Genomic DNA, 13,149 nt, shown 5'->3' with positions numbered 1-13,149 from the left:
ACCATCTAAATTAATCTGACACTCTTAATAATTATAGAGTTCAGAAAGAGATTTTGTGCCCTTATAGATCAGTGACACATTTGAGATCTGAGTGATTTCAGTTTGCCCTAGTTGCCCCATTTTATTAATAATAGATCTTAATTTTCATAATACTCCATGGTTATTTCATTTGAGTATCCTGTTAGGATTTACCAGCGGCCAGAGGTGTAAATGACGTGACAAAGGCAGAAATAACACAGTCCAGAGTGGTTTTAATTCCAAAGGTGCAAAAAATATCAATATCCAATGGCAATAGTGAAGTAATAGAAAAAACAGATTATCAAAAATTATAATACCAAAGAAAATAAATCAAAATTGTTGACAATACACAAATGCAAGTTGGCTATGCCGATGTACAGGCCCACAAATACAAACAAGATTCAACCTCTCCACACCCACTCTCTCCCCTAAAATGGCTGCCTCTTTTATACATACTAGGTTCCCTATGCAAAAACATCTTTACAAAACAAATGGCTTGATCGCGGTTCTCTGTTCCTCTTTTAAAATGAATGCGCTGTCGATATCTTCTATAACAGATGTGAGGGCGGAATCTACACATCTCAATTCTCCAGCAGCAGCCATCTTTGTTGTAAACATATTCAACCCAAGCACTCTTTGGTGATGTGGATGATTACGTTACTGTTGATCATCTGTCCATCATCATATAAAGCCCGCCCTGACAATTTGATTGGTCCGAACAGCTCTGGTTCGAGCATAATTGCTCCACAACGGATCAAGTCCAGACCAAACTTCCCGACCTCAGATGTCGTGGGCGGGGCGAAGTTCGGCTGGCATCCAGGCTATGAAAGCACATTAAACTTAAATCTGTGACTCCTGAAGCGTTTGCATAGAGTGTGTTTTACATGAGCGACACACGCTTCAGTGCTCTACATGTGTTTATAACTCTGTCAAACATCAAACATGATCAACAACTGTTTTTCACTAGAACTGAACCTTCAACCTACAAAAATGACTTTCATCACCATATTGATCTGGACGCTGGCAGTGTTATGTCGAGGTTTGTGTCAGTCAAGATTACAAACGTTATTCACTCGTTATCTTTATGTGTGTTGTGAAGATATAAGGTTGTAAAAGTGTGTGTGATTTCTAATCTTTCTCTCTTGTCAGAATCTGTTGGGCAGGAGACAGTGACTCAAACTCCCTCAGAGCGGCTCTATGAAACTGGACAATCAGTCACTGTAACCTGTAAAACTAGCAGTGATCCAGACTGCTGTCACAATGGAAACCATTTTCTTAGCTGGTATTTACAGAAACCTGGAGAAGCTCCTAAACTCCTGATTTTTGGATCAATCAGTCGGCAGTCAGGAACTCCATCTAGATTCATTGGCAGTAGATCATCTGGGAGAGATTTCACTCTGACCATCAGTGGAGTCCAGACTGAAGATGCTGGACATTATTACTGTATGAGTGCACACTGGATCAGTGATCATGTGTTCACACAGTGATAAAGAGTCGTATAAAAACCTCCGTCAGTCAGAGTCACAGTGACTGAACTGAAACTGCAGCTGCTCACACACACACACACACACACACACACACACACACACACACACACACACACACACACACACACACACACACAAAAGCAATATGATCTTATAATAAGCAATAATATCATTATATTAATATATTATAATAATATAAAAGTTTGAGCTTCGTCAGTCTATGAAAGTTTTGATCATGATTTTTCATAAGTCATTTTTCTCCTGTTATTTTCAGTAATTTGTGAGGAAATTCAGTCACGTTTGATCTTCACTTAGTGGATATTTTTCAATCTTTAACCATATTTTTTTGTTTTCCTGCATTTATGATTTATCCTCATTCTTCTTTCTAAACTGAATCACTGCATCATAAAGATGTTCGAATAAGTCTATGAAGTTTATCCTTCATATATTAACAGCATCACAAGACACAACTCTCAATTTCAGAGCAGATGAACATTTATATAATTTTAATTAATACCTTTACATAGAATTTTTAAATTAATTTAGAAATTAAAGATGAGATTAGCAAACAGGTGCAGTCCACTATCAAAAATAATAATAATTTCCTATTTATTTTATATTTATTGTGTAATTTAACAGTGCTATATATAACAGCTTTTTCAACCATTAGATCAATATCAACATTTCATACTGTTTTTTTTTTTGTGTGTGTGTGTGTGTGTGTGTGTGTGTGTGTGTGTGTGTGTGTGTGTGTGTGTGTGTGTGTGTGTGTGTGTGTGTGTGTGTGTGTGTGTGTGTGTGTGTGTGTGTGTGTGTGTGTGTGTGTGCAATTTAACACATCCATGTATTTTGGACATTTATTTATAGTTAATTTTTTATATTAAAGATTAAAGTTTGTTCATGTGTGAATATAGTGTGGGTTGTGATGAGTCAACATGTAACTCATAAAGATGAAATCTTATTAACAAACTGACTAATGAATCCATAAGCACAGGAGAAACTGTTCCAGTTCAGAGCGTTTCAGTTGAAAATCTCATTTGCATTGTCAGGTTTAGTGATTGTGACGGTCTCAGAATAGAGCAGCTCGTCTCCAGTGACCATGTTCAAACCCCAAGAGCTTCATTTCACATTTACTGCTGAATGCAGCTGTTCTCAACTATTACAATTAGGGGTGTAACGAGACCCTTATGTCACCATCCTGAACTCACAATACCATATTATTGCCATACTCCATCAAAATGGTCAATTTGGTTTAACATTGTGTGTGTAAATGAATAGGCTTGGACTTGGTGCTGATAACCCAATGCACAGGACAATAGAGACACCAGAATAACAATATTCATGATTCTGAAGCTGAAAATACTGAATTATTTCAGACGAATATGCTTGATGTCTCTGACTAGATATATCTAAAATAATGTAGGCCACTTTTTACTGGTAACATCAGACATTTGGCATTATCAGGACCCACAAATATTCCCCCATTGCATTATTATACATTATATTTAACATTATATACAGTAGTTTAATGTAGTAGTGACACGAAAACCCTGTAAACTTCCTAAACTTTCATTTTGTGTGAATAATACGATACATATTGTCATTATCCACTGTAATTATTGTTACACCCCTAATTACAATCAATCAAAAGCCGCTGAAACTTTAGTGCAGGACTTTGAAGGAACGACACACTGATCAATGATGCAGTCCAACACAAATGTGCGCTTGCGTTCAGATGAAGCTTTATTGAATGAACAGCAATGGCAGCACATTGACAGACTGCTTCAGTATTGAGCTGTAAATCACGTGACGCTCAGATACGCTGGTCTTCACTGGAGAAACATCAGCACTCGGAGCTCTTGAGGAACGAGGCCTCGTGAGCAGCTCCGGCATGTGTTCCTCTGCAGACGAAGCGCTCTGTGTCTTCCCAGCGTGCTTTGCTGAGGCTCAGGACGCTGCTGCGACTGTAGAGACCGTCCCGCTCGCTCTCTGCGCTGGTCTGAACCCCCTCGGTGACCTCTGACCCGTCCAGCGTCCAGCTCACCGTCGCCCCCTGTGGAGAGTAAGAGCTGAGCAGGCAGAGCAGAGCGGAGGAGTCTCCAGAGATCAGCAGAGAAGAGGGAGACAGCAGAGACACGGAGGGAGACACGGAGGGACCCGCTGGAACACACACACACACACACACACACACACACACACACACACACACACACACACACACATTCATGAATGATCGTTTGATTTTAAATATACAAGTTACATTTTAAATGATCCCCAGAATGAGTTTGAAAAACATTGTCCAAGTAAATTGATGGTTATATTGTGATGTCGTTATAAGATCTAGAAAACTGTTGCCATAAGAATATTGTTGCCAAATGCTGTTAAATAACCTTAAACCTCCTTCTAAAAACACACACATCATACGTTTTTATTAGATAATTTAAGAAAGACTTACAGCTTCTGATCGTCAATTCAGTTCCTCCACCGAAAGTCCACCACAGTGTTTCATTCTAGTGAAAGAGTCGTACAAAAACCTCTGTCACACTCAAACGAACACACACACACACACACACACACACAAACACAAACACAAACACAAACTGTGTGAATCTGCTAATTCTATTGTCCTGCTTTATAATGAAATCTTCAGCCAGATTTAGATGGTCATTCTCTATTGGATGACCTTTGACCTGTTATACAGTATCATGGATGATATAAATCTGCAGCACAGGTATTAAATTCTCTCAGCATCAAAGTCTGAATGAAACTGATCATTAAAACAGTGTTTAGAGCGAGAAGATCGACCCAAAATAACATGAAGTAAATCATGAGTTTCTGTTTCTGAAAATGATCCACAGAAGTTTATTAGCAAAGACACTAAAAGACAAAACAGTGTTTCTTCTGTCTTCAGGGAAATGATGTGGAGTGTGTTTGCATATTGATCAGATCTTCAGTGTGTGAGAGTGTTTATAGTGCTGTGAGTTTAACACTTCATCACTGACACACACAACAATCTTCATCAACATGACCTTCATCATCATCTTCATCTGGACTCTCACAGCGTTTGCTCAAGGTTTGTGGAGCACAAGTTTGATATTAATTCATTTCTTCAAGTATATTGTCAAAGTTTTGAGTGTATTTTCTTCTTGTTGTGTTTCAGAGTGTAGAGGACAGATCACCGTCACTCAGAGTCCCTCAATAACAGCAGAACAACCAGGAGGAACTGTGAATATCAAATGTAAAACCAGCAGAGATGTGTTCAGATGGAGTGGTGGGAAGGAAGGTATATTCTGGTACTTACAGAAACCTGGAGAAGCTCCTAAACTCCTGATTCGTTATGCAAAAACCCTTGAGTCAGGAACTCCATCTAGATTCAGTGGCAGTGGATCTAACAGTGATTTCACTCTGACCATCAGTGGAGTCCAGACTGAAGATGCTGGACATTATTATTGTCAGAGTTTCCATTGCAGAACAGGTTCTATTAGTTCTTGTGTGGGTGGTGATCATGTGTTCACACAGTGATAAAGAGTCGTACATAAACCTCCATCAGTCAGAGTCACAGTGACTGAACTGAAACTGCAGCTGCTCAAAGGAGGATCTGAAATAACATCGTCACACTTGCATCTGAAATAAAACCATCTAAATTAAACTCTTTATTAGATTATAGAGGTCAGAAATAACAGTGAGAGAAACAACTAGACAAAGTCCACCAGTGTCCCTGCCCTTACAGAACAAAAATATATGGGAATATACTGCAAAATATGATGCGATATATTACATAATACATTTCCATATATGGGAAACTAGTGCTTATATTTTTCAATATTCTGCAATATATGCATTGACCATGGCTATATATTAATAAATATAAAATATTATTAATTATTGTGTACATATATTGCACATACATGTTCCCATATAAATGTGAATGTATGTTCACACCCTCAAAGGGACTAGTAACCCTTTGACTAGTAACCAAAAGTTCAAATCATAGTCTCTGCTGCACCAATTCAACTGATATAAATACTAGTGTAGAACATTGCATAGAAACCGTGTCTATTCCTCGTTTAGTGAGATCAAATAATAAATCTAATGCAGGATCTAGGAAAAATCTAATTGTTATTAAAACAGAAAATGTTGCTATTAGTAAACAAAAACAATTTCTAAAGCTAGGTCTTCTAAACATTAGATCACTCACACCTAAGGCAGTTATTGTAAATGAAATAGTCACAGATAATAGCTTCGATGTACTTTGCCTTACTGAAACCTGGCTTAAACCAAATGATTATTTCGGTATTAATGAGTCTACTCCTCCTGGATACTGTTATAAGCATGAGCCCCGTCTGATTGGTCGTGGCGGAGGTGTTGCAACCATTTATAGAGATATTCTAAATGTTACTCAGAAAACGGGTTATACGTTTATTTCATTTGAAGTACTTGTACTAAATGTTACGCTCTTAGATGTTAGAAAAACATCCCTATTATCTCTAGCCTTGGCTACCGTATATAGACCGCCAGGGCCTTACGCTGATTTCCTAAAAGAGTTTGCAGATTTTCTGTCAGACCTATTAGTCAATGTCGATAAAGCATTAATTGTTGGAGATTTTAACATACACGTAGATAATCCAAATGATGCGTTAGGAGCTGCGTTTACAGATTTATTAAATTCATTTGGGGTCAAGCAAAACGTCACCGGACCAACACATCGTCTTAATCATACACTCGATTTAATTATATCACATGGAACCGATCCAACCGATATAGATATCATTCCACAAAGTGATGAAGTCACTGATCACTACATGGTAACTTGCATATTACGTACTGCTGTAATATGTCATGCGGCGTCGCGTTATCAACCAGGCAGAACAATCCTCCCATCCACCATAGATAATTTCTCAAATTGCTTATCTAATCTGTCTCAGCTGCCGCCTGAACCCAAACAAACAGATGAACTAGAAGAACTAACTAGCACTATGAGCACCATTCTCTCTAGAACATTGGATGTGGTTGCACCTATTAAATTAAAAAAGGTCAGAGAGAAAAATAAAGCACCATGGTATAACAATACTACGCATGTTTTAAAGAGAGAAACCCGTATTTTAGAGCGTAAATGGAAACAAACTAATTTAGAGGTCTTTAGAATCGCGTGGAAAGACAGTATGTCACGTTATAAAAAGGCCCTAAAAGCGTCCAGGGCTGAGCACCTCCGCAAACTAATAGAAAACAACCAAAACAATCCAAGGTTTTTATTTAACACCGTGGCTAGACTAACAAATAAACAGACGTCACCCGAACAAAATATCCCGTTACAGTTCAGTAGTAATGATTTCATGAACTTCTTCACTTAGAAAATAGAAAGCATCAGAACCACAATTGTAAACGTTCAATCTTCAATCGCGCCTTTTAATTCAGCTTCAATTATCACCCCGCAAGAACAATTACAGTGCTTTACAACTATAGAACAAAAAGAGTTAAATAAACTTATCACTTCATCTAAAACAACAACATGTTTATTAGATCCTATACCAACTAAACTACTGAAAGAAGTGTTACCTGTAGTGGAAGAGCCTCTCCTCAATATTATTAACTCGTCTTTATCTTTAGGTCATGTTCCAAGAACATTTAAACTGGCAGTTATAAAACCTCTCATTAAGAAACCACAATTAGATCATAATAATCTAGCAAATTATAGACCCATTTCAAATCTTCCATTTATGTCTAAAATATTAGAAAAAGTGGTGTCCGCTCAACTGGGATCTTTCTTGCAACAAAATGATATCTATGAAAAGTTTCAGTCTGGATTCAGACCGCATCATAGCACTGAAACTGCGCTCGTTAAAATCACAAATGATTTACTTTTAGCTTCTGACCAAGGCTGTATCTCAATACTAGTTTTACTTGATCTTAGTGCTGCGTTCGATACTATAGATCATACATTACTCTTAGATCGACTACAAAATTATACTGGTGTTCAAGGACAAGCACTAAGCTGGTTCAAATCATACCTATCTGACCGCTACCATTTTGTCTATTTAAATGGAGAAAAATCGATCATAACTCCAGTAAACTATGGAGTGCCGCAGGGATCTGTATTAGGCCCTCTGTTATTTTCAATATATATGATGCCACTTGGAAATATTATAAGAAAACATGGAATTAGTTTCCATTGTTATGCTGATGACACTCAAATATATATTTCATCACGGCCGGATGAAAACGCTAAATTTTCCAAATTGACAGAGTGTGTTAAAGATATAAAAGATTGGATGACGCGTAATTTTCTTTTATTAAATCCAGACAAGACAGAGGTAATACTTATCGGTTCAAAAAAACGCCCACAAAACCTCGCACAATACAACTTTAACATCATAGGATGTCCTGTTACTTTATCCTCTACAGTAAAAGACCTGGGTGTTATACTCGATTGCAACCTGTCTTTTGAAAATCATATTTCATATGTTACAAAAACAGCCTTTTTCCACCTTAGAAACATTGCTAAGCTACGTAATATGCTATCAGTTTCTGATGCAGAAAAGTTAGTTCATGCATTCATGACCTCGAGACTGGATTACTGTAATGCTTTATTAGCTGGTTGTCCTGCATCCTCAATAAACAAGCTACAGTTAGTCCAAAATGCCGCCGCTAGAGTTCTTACGAGATCAAGAAAATATGATCATATAACACCGATTTTATCATCACTGCATTGGTTACCTATAAAGTTCCGTATTAATTACAAGGTATTGCTACTGACTTATAAAGCCCTAAACGGCTTAGCTCCAGTCTATTTGACGGATCTTCTATCGCCCTATAATCCATTGCGCTCTTTGAGATCACTAAATTCAAGGCTTTTGGTCATACCTAGGATATCCAGAACCACCAAAGGAGGGAGAGCATTTTCACATTTGGCCCCAAAACTCTGGAATAGTCTTCCTGATACTGTTCGTTGCTCAGACTCGCTCTCCCAGTTTAAAACTAGATTAAAGTCGCATCTCTTCAGCCAGGCATTCATATAATCCTACAGTTCAAACTACAATCCGGCCTCTAGCTCATAAATGCCAGAGGAGAACTGGCCCCCGACTGAGCCTGGGTTCTCCCAAGGTTTTTTTTTTTCTCCATTAGGTCACCTGATGGAGTTTTAGGACACCATTAGGTCACTTGATGGAGTTTTTCGGTTCCTTGCCACTGTTGCCTTTGGCTTGCTCAGTTGGGGATATTTTGGGGATATTTAATTTAATTTGATCAATCAATAAATTCCTCTTGAAACAAACTTTGTTGTATTATTTTAATTTAATACTGTGAAGCTGCTTTGATACAATCTGTATTGTGAAAAGCGCTATACAAATAAACTTGACTTGACTTGACACACACACACACACATATATATATATAATTATAATTATATATAGTTGATATGTAATATATTAACACAATATATTATTCTGTATATTTTCAAATATATAACATGTTAAACCATTTAATATATTGATCATTCATATATGGGAAAATATATTTTCTTTTCATAAGGGTGCCAGTCCAGAGACTCTTTTGTGCTCTTCTAGATCAGTGATATGACTGAGATCTATATCAGCCGTTCGCCATATTGGATCTGTCAAATACAGTCAAGAGCAAGTTACCTGTCGACTGCATCTGAAGCCTTTTAATAAAGTTTCATGAGAACTAGTGAATATAATCACTGTGGGACATCGATTGAAAAGCACAAAGTTCCATTAGTTGCTTTTATTTGAGACTCAACATGTGGATCAAGATGTGGTTATACTGTAAGAAACAACAATACTGACAAATTACAAGTATAAAAACATCACACACTGATCAACTGCTTTATAAACTACAGGCAGGTTCTGCTCCTTATCAGTCAGTCAGTACAGTATCAGCTTACACTGTATAAACACACACAGTCCTGTATGAACACACACCAGTGAAGGCCAGCGCTGCTCTTAGACCTCGACTCTCATCCTGATGATCCAGCAGTTCATCCGCTCAAAGAAGAGGATCACTGACAGATGATGAAGATAATCACTGACCTCTACTGGCTCATTCCCTTCAGAACAACCTTATTCACATGTATGAAGATCTATATCGGCAGTAGACATTAGCTCATATTCTCACAGCATTCAATTTGATCATTAATAAGATAATTCTGCATATGGAAATTGCTTATTGAGTTCTACATATAAACACAATTCCTCTGAAAGGTTTTCCTCAGTGGGTTTAACAGCCATATGCTGCACAATGCGTTGATATTTTAGATGAAAATGCATTGATTTGTTAGTGTGAGTGATGAACAGCGTCATGATATTGGAAACTGGTATTTCTTACCATATTATTTTAATGTACTTAAATGATGAAAACACTGGTTTCATAGAAAAACAGTCTATTTCTGCATTGATCAATAATTGGATACATATCTAAGCCTCTCCCTCCTACTGAGCGCTGGAATTATTACTTTATTTATACATTTATTTATGATTTCCCTTTTCTAACTTTAGTTAGAGTGTAATGTTGCTGTTTGAGCATAAACAACACCTGCAAAGTTACTGTTACGAACTGCTCCGAGACAAGAAGGTTGAGGATCCAAATGCAGTTTTTTATAGTGATCCAAAATCCAGGCAAGGGTCGTACATAGGCAGGCAGTCCATACAAACACACAAATCCAGAGGGTAAGACAGGAACGGGAAAACCAGGACACAGGCAGAGATCAAGAACCAGGAACATAGACAACAGTGAAAACGCTCAGAAAAGCAGTATAGCAACATACAAAACTTCGCAGTGAGTGAAAGGATGAACCAGGCTTACAGTATATGGGGTGAGCTAAAGATAATGAGACACAGGTGGATGTAATCAGGGATGATGAGTCCGGGCAGTGAGTTATGGGAAATGTAGTTGTGAGTGAATCATGATAGTCTGATGTGGAGTGCCCTCTGGTGGCTCTCAAGGGCACTCCAGCTAATGTTACAAACCTCAAATTTTCTTTTAAAGAAATTGCTTTTTACAGACTACAAAAAACGGCTGGTTTGAACATAAAAGGCTAAAGTTTTTGAAATTTTTGGAACGGCTAACACACACACACAAACACAAGCTCTTGAAGCTCCGCCCCCTGTGCCGGGAGCAGCAGCTCATTTGCAACGGTGTGTTTTTGCTCACCTTCAAACAGTGACGATTTTAACATGATATAAAAAAATATCTGTGGGGTATTCTGAGCTAAAACTTCACACACACACACACACTCTGGCGACATCAGAGACTTATTCTCTTGTGAAAAGGGCATTATACCACTCCTTAACTTACTGACATTGAGTTTTAACTAATAAGTTAGATTTAATCTACACTTTTAAATGAATTTTTGTTGAAAACTTGTTCACAAGTATAAACAGTATAAACTAATGAATATGAACAAGCCTCATATTAGTCAAAAACTGTCTCGTTTCAGTCCCACAGTGAAAGTGAGCGAGTTAAACTCATATTTCATCATCAGGAGTGATTGTGTTTCTCTCAGAATAGAGCAGATGTTCATCATCCTCAGAGTTTGATGTTTCTATAATACTGAAACACTTTAAATAACTATTAAACATAAAACACAATGAGAAATGAGTGATATGAGTCTGTCATGCATGTTTATCTTCAATCTATCATAATCTCTGTGAGGTTCATCATGAATCTGCAGGTGTTTTAATGCTTCGCTGAAGTTTATTAATATGTGAGCAAAAGTCCTGATCCAATGAAAGACCTGAAATGAAAACAACACAAATGGACTCAAACACATGAAGTTATTCTTTTATTTCAAACTATGTTGATTGAATTGTAATAAAATTATGACTGAATGATAAAGCACTCATACAGTTGTGTATGAAACACACAAAGCAGAGCAGATGACAGATCAGAAAAAAATATTCAAGCCTGTTTCCACCTTAGATTGATAATAATAATTATTATTATTATTATTTTTAAACTGATTTGATGATCTACTTTCTACCGACATCCAGTTTGCTGCCGAGAGTGAATCACAGAGAAACAAACTATTATTGAGTGTTTGATGAGGGAAAATTAACTTCTTAACATTGTCATATTCCTCATTTCTGCTCTTCTGTCAGTGACTGAGACACATTTGAGGAAACGGCTTTGAATTTGTGTCCCACCCCTGAGACTGAAGCTCAATATCAGAGCGTCTGTCAGTCAGACTGTTCATCCAACATCTCTGTCCTTCAGTTTCACTCATTCCCAGTAAAGATGAGGACACACACACTGATCTTCTGCTCTCTGCTGCTGCTCCTCAACGGTGACACTCACTTTCACTGCATTTACTACTTTACATTTACTTGTTTTAGCAAAGATCTTTCATTTATTCTGCTGATTTTCTTCTTGTTGTGTTTCAGAGTGTAGAGGACAGATCACCGTCACTCAGAGTCCCTCAATAACAGCAGAACAACCAGGAGAAACTGTGAATATCAAATGTAAAACCAGCAGTGATGTGTACAGGAATAGTAATGGAGATTATTTAGCCTGGTACTTACAGAAACCTGGAGAAACTCCTAAACTCCTGATTTATATCACAAACCGCCTCCAGTCAGGAACTCCATCTAGATTCAGTGGCAGTGGATCTAACAGTGATTTCACCCTGACCATCAGTGGAGTCCAGACTGAAGATGCTGGACATTATTACTGTCAGAGTGTACACTGGATCAACAATGGCTGGGTGTTCACACAGAGTGCGAATTACCCCACCATAATTGGGGGGGGTACTGCTCCTTCACTTCTTCTATGACCATCATGGTCCACTATATCAATCCCCACCGTGATCGCCAAGTGCAACATGTGTTGTGCAACACACATACAAGGTCTAAACATGCGACAAACTTATAATCAGTAGGCTACAGAATATCTCATTGTTATTATATATTCAAAAGAGAACTGTTTTGATCAACTCCCAAAAGTTAGAAGTTAAGTGCACTGAAATACCATTCTAATTACTAGTAAAAGTAATACCTTTACAAGAAGCCTACTGCCTATCCTCAGGGTTTTTCCTGGCTCAAAATGAGGTGGAGGTGGTAAAATCATAATAATGTATTTTAATAATAAGATAATTAAATGTTTATTTTTTTGTAGATCATCATATAGCCTAATGTGTTGCCCACATTTTTTTGTTGGTGGAGCTTGGTATCTCTAGGGGGGTCCGGGGCAGTGGTGTAGTCTACGTGATACGCAGGTAGCCTATACGCCGTATACCCACTAGAAAAGGCCAAGGATTTGCGTATACCCACTTAAAAAAAGCGTGAGGATACATATCAACTTCGTTTTGTGTCAGAACTTTCACACTTCCATTCATAAATTCACCCCGTCTGTGTTTGCGAAGCGACGGATCGAATCGCGGAATCCAGTCACAAATGGAACTTGCTATATAAAGCAGAACGTCACGGAATTAGGCTATTTTTGAATGAATAAATCAAAAGTAGCTGCTGTACAATGAATCAAATCTCGATATGGACTAGTGTCTATGAATATTAAAGCTAAAAGAGACTGCAATTGTTCTACGCGTCTCTGGGAATGAGCGCTCAGTGTATGCTCCACTACACACACACACACACACACACACACACACACACAGACAGAAGCACGCGTGACTCAC

General features: G+C 37.8%; 3 long non-coding RNA genes and 1 gene segment (V, D, J or C); 2 read left to right on the top strand and 2 right to left on the bottom strand.

Annotated features, from left to right (window-relative positions):
- Positions 1-624: 624 nt before the first annotated feature.
- LOC309509008 lies at positions 625-1,258 on the top strand. Its single transcript, XR_014209770.1, has 2 exons — positions 625-1,057; positions 1,168-1,258. It is a non-coding gene; the product is annotated as an uncharacterized lncRNA (long non-coding RNA).
- A 1,967-nt stretch (positions 1,259-3,225) lies between these two features.
- On the bottom strand, positions 3,226-5,433 carry LOC309508981. The gene is made up of 2 exons (XR_014209744.1): positions 3,961-5,433; positions 3,226-3,665 (listed from the first exon to the last, which is right to left on the bottom strand). It is a non-coding gene; the product is annotated as an uncharacterized lncRNA (long non-coding RNA).
- A 5,855-nt stretch (positions 5,434-11,288) lies between these two features.
- Positions 11,289-13,149, bottom strand: part of LOC309508996 — a 31,582-nt gene continuing 29,721 nt past the window's right edge. The window contains exon 2 of the long non-coding RNA XR_014209759.1: positions 11,289-12,043. This is a non-coding gene — a long non-coding RNA (uncharacterized lncRNA). The remainder of the gene's footprint in view (positions 12,044-13,149) is intronic.
- The window catches only part of LOC309508964 (immunoglobulin kappa variable 4-1-like), a 69,442-nt gene continuing 67,599 nt past the window's right edge, over positions 11,307-13,149 (top strand). Inside the window, exon 1 of the V gene segment in view lies at positions 11,307-11,802.

This window comes from Leuciscus leuciscus (assembly GCF_965113295.1).
Source record: "Leuciscus leuciscus genome assembly, chromosome: 11".
Classification (NCBI taxonomy): Eukaryota; Metazoa; Chordata; class Actinopteri; order Cypriniformes; family Leuciscidae; genus Leuciscus; species Leuciscus leuciscus.
The sequence above is the reverse complement of the archived record's forward strand: the minus strand, read 5'-3'. Positions and strand labels throughout refer to the sequence as shown.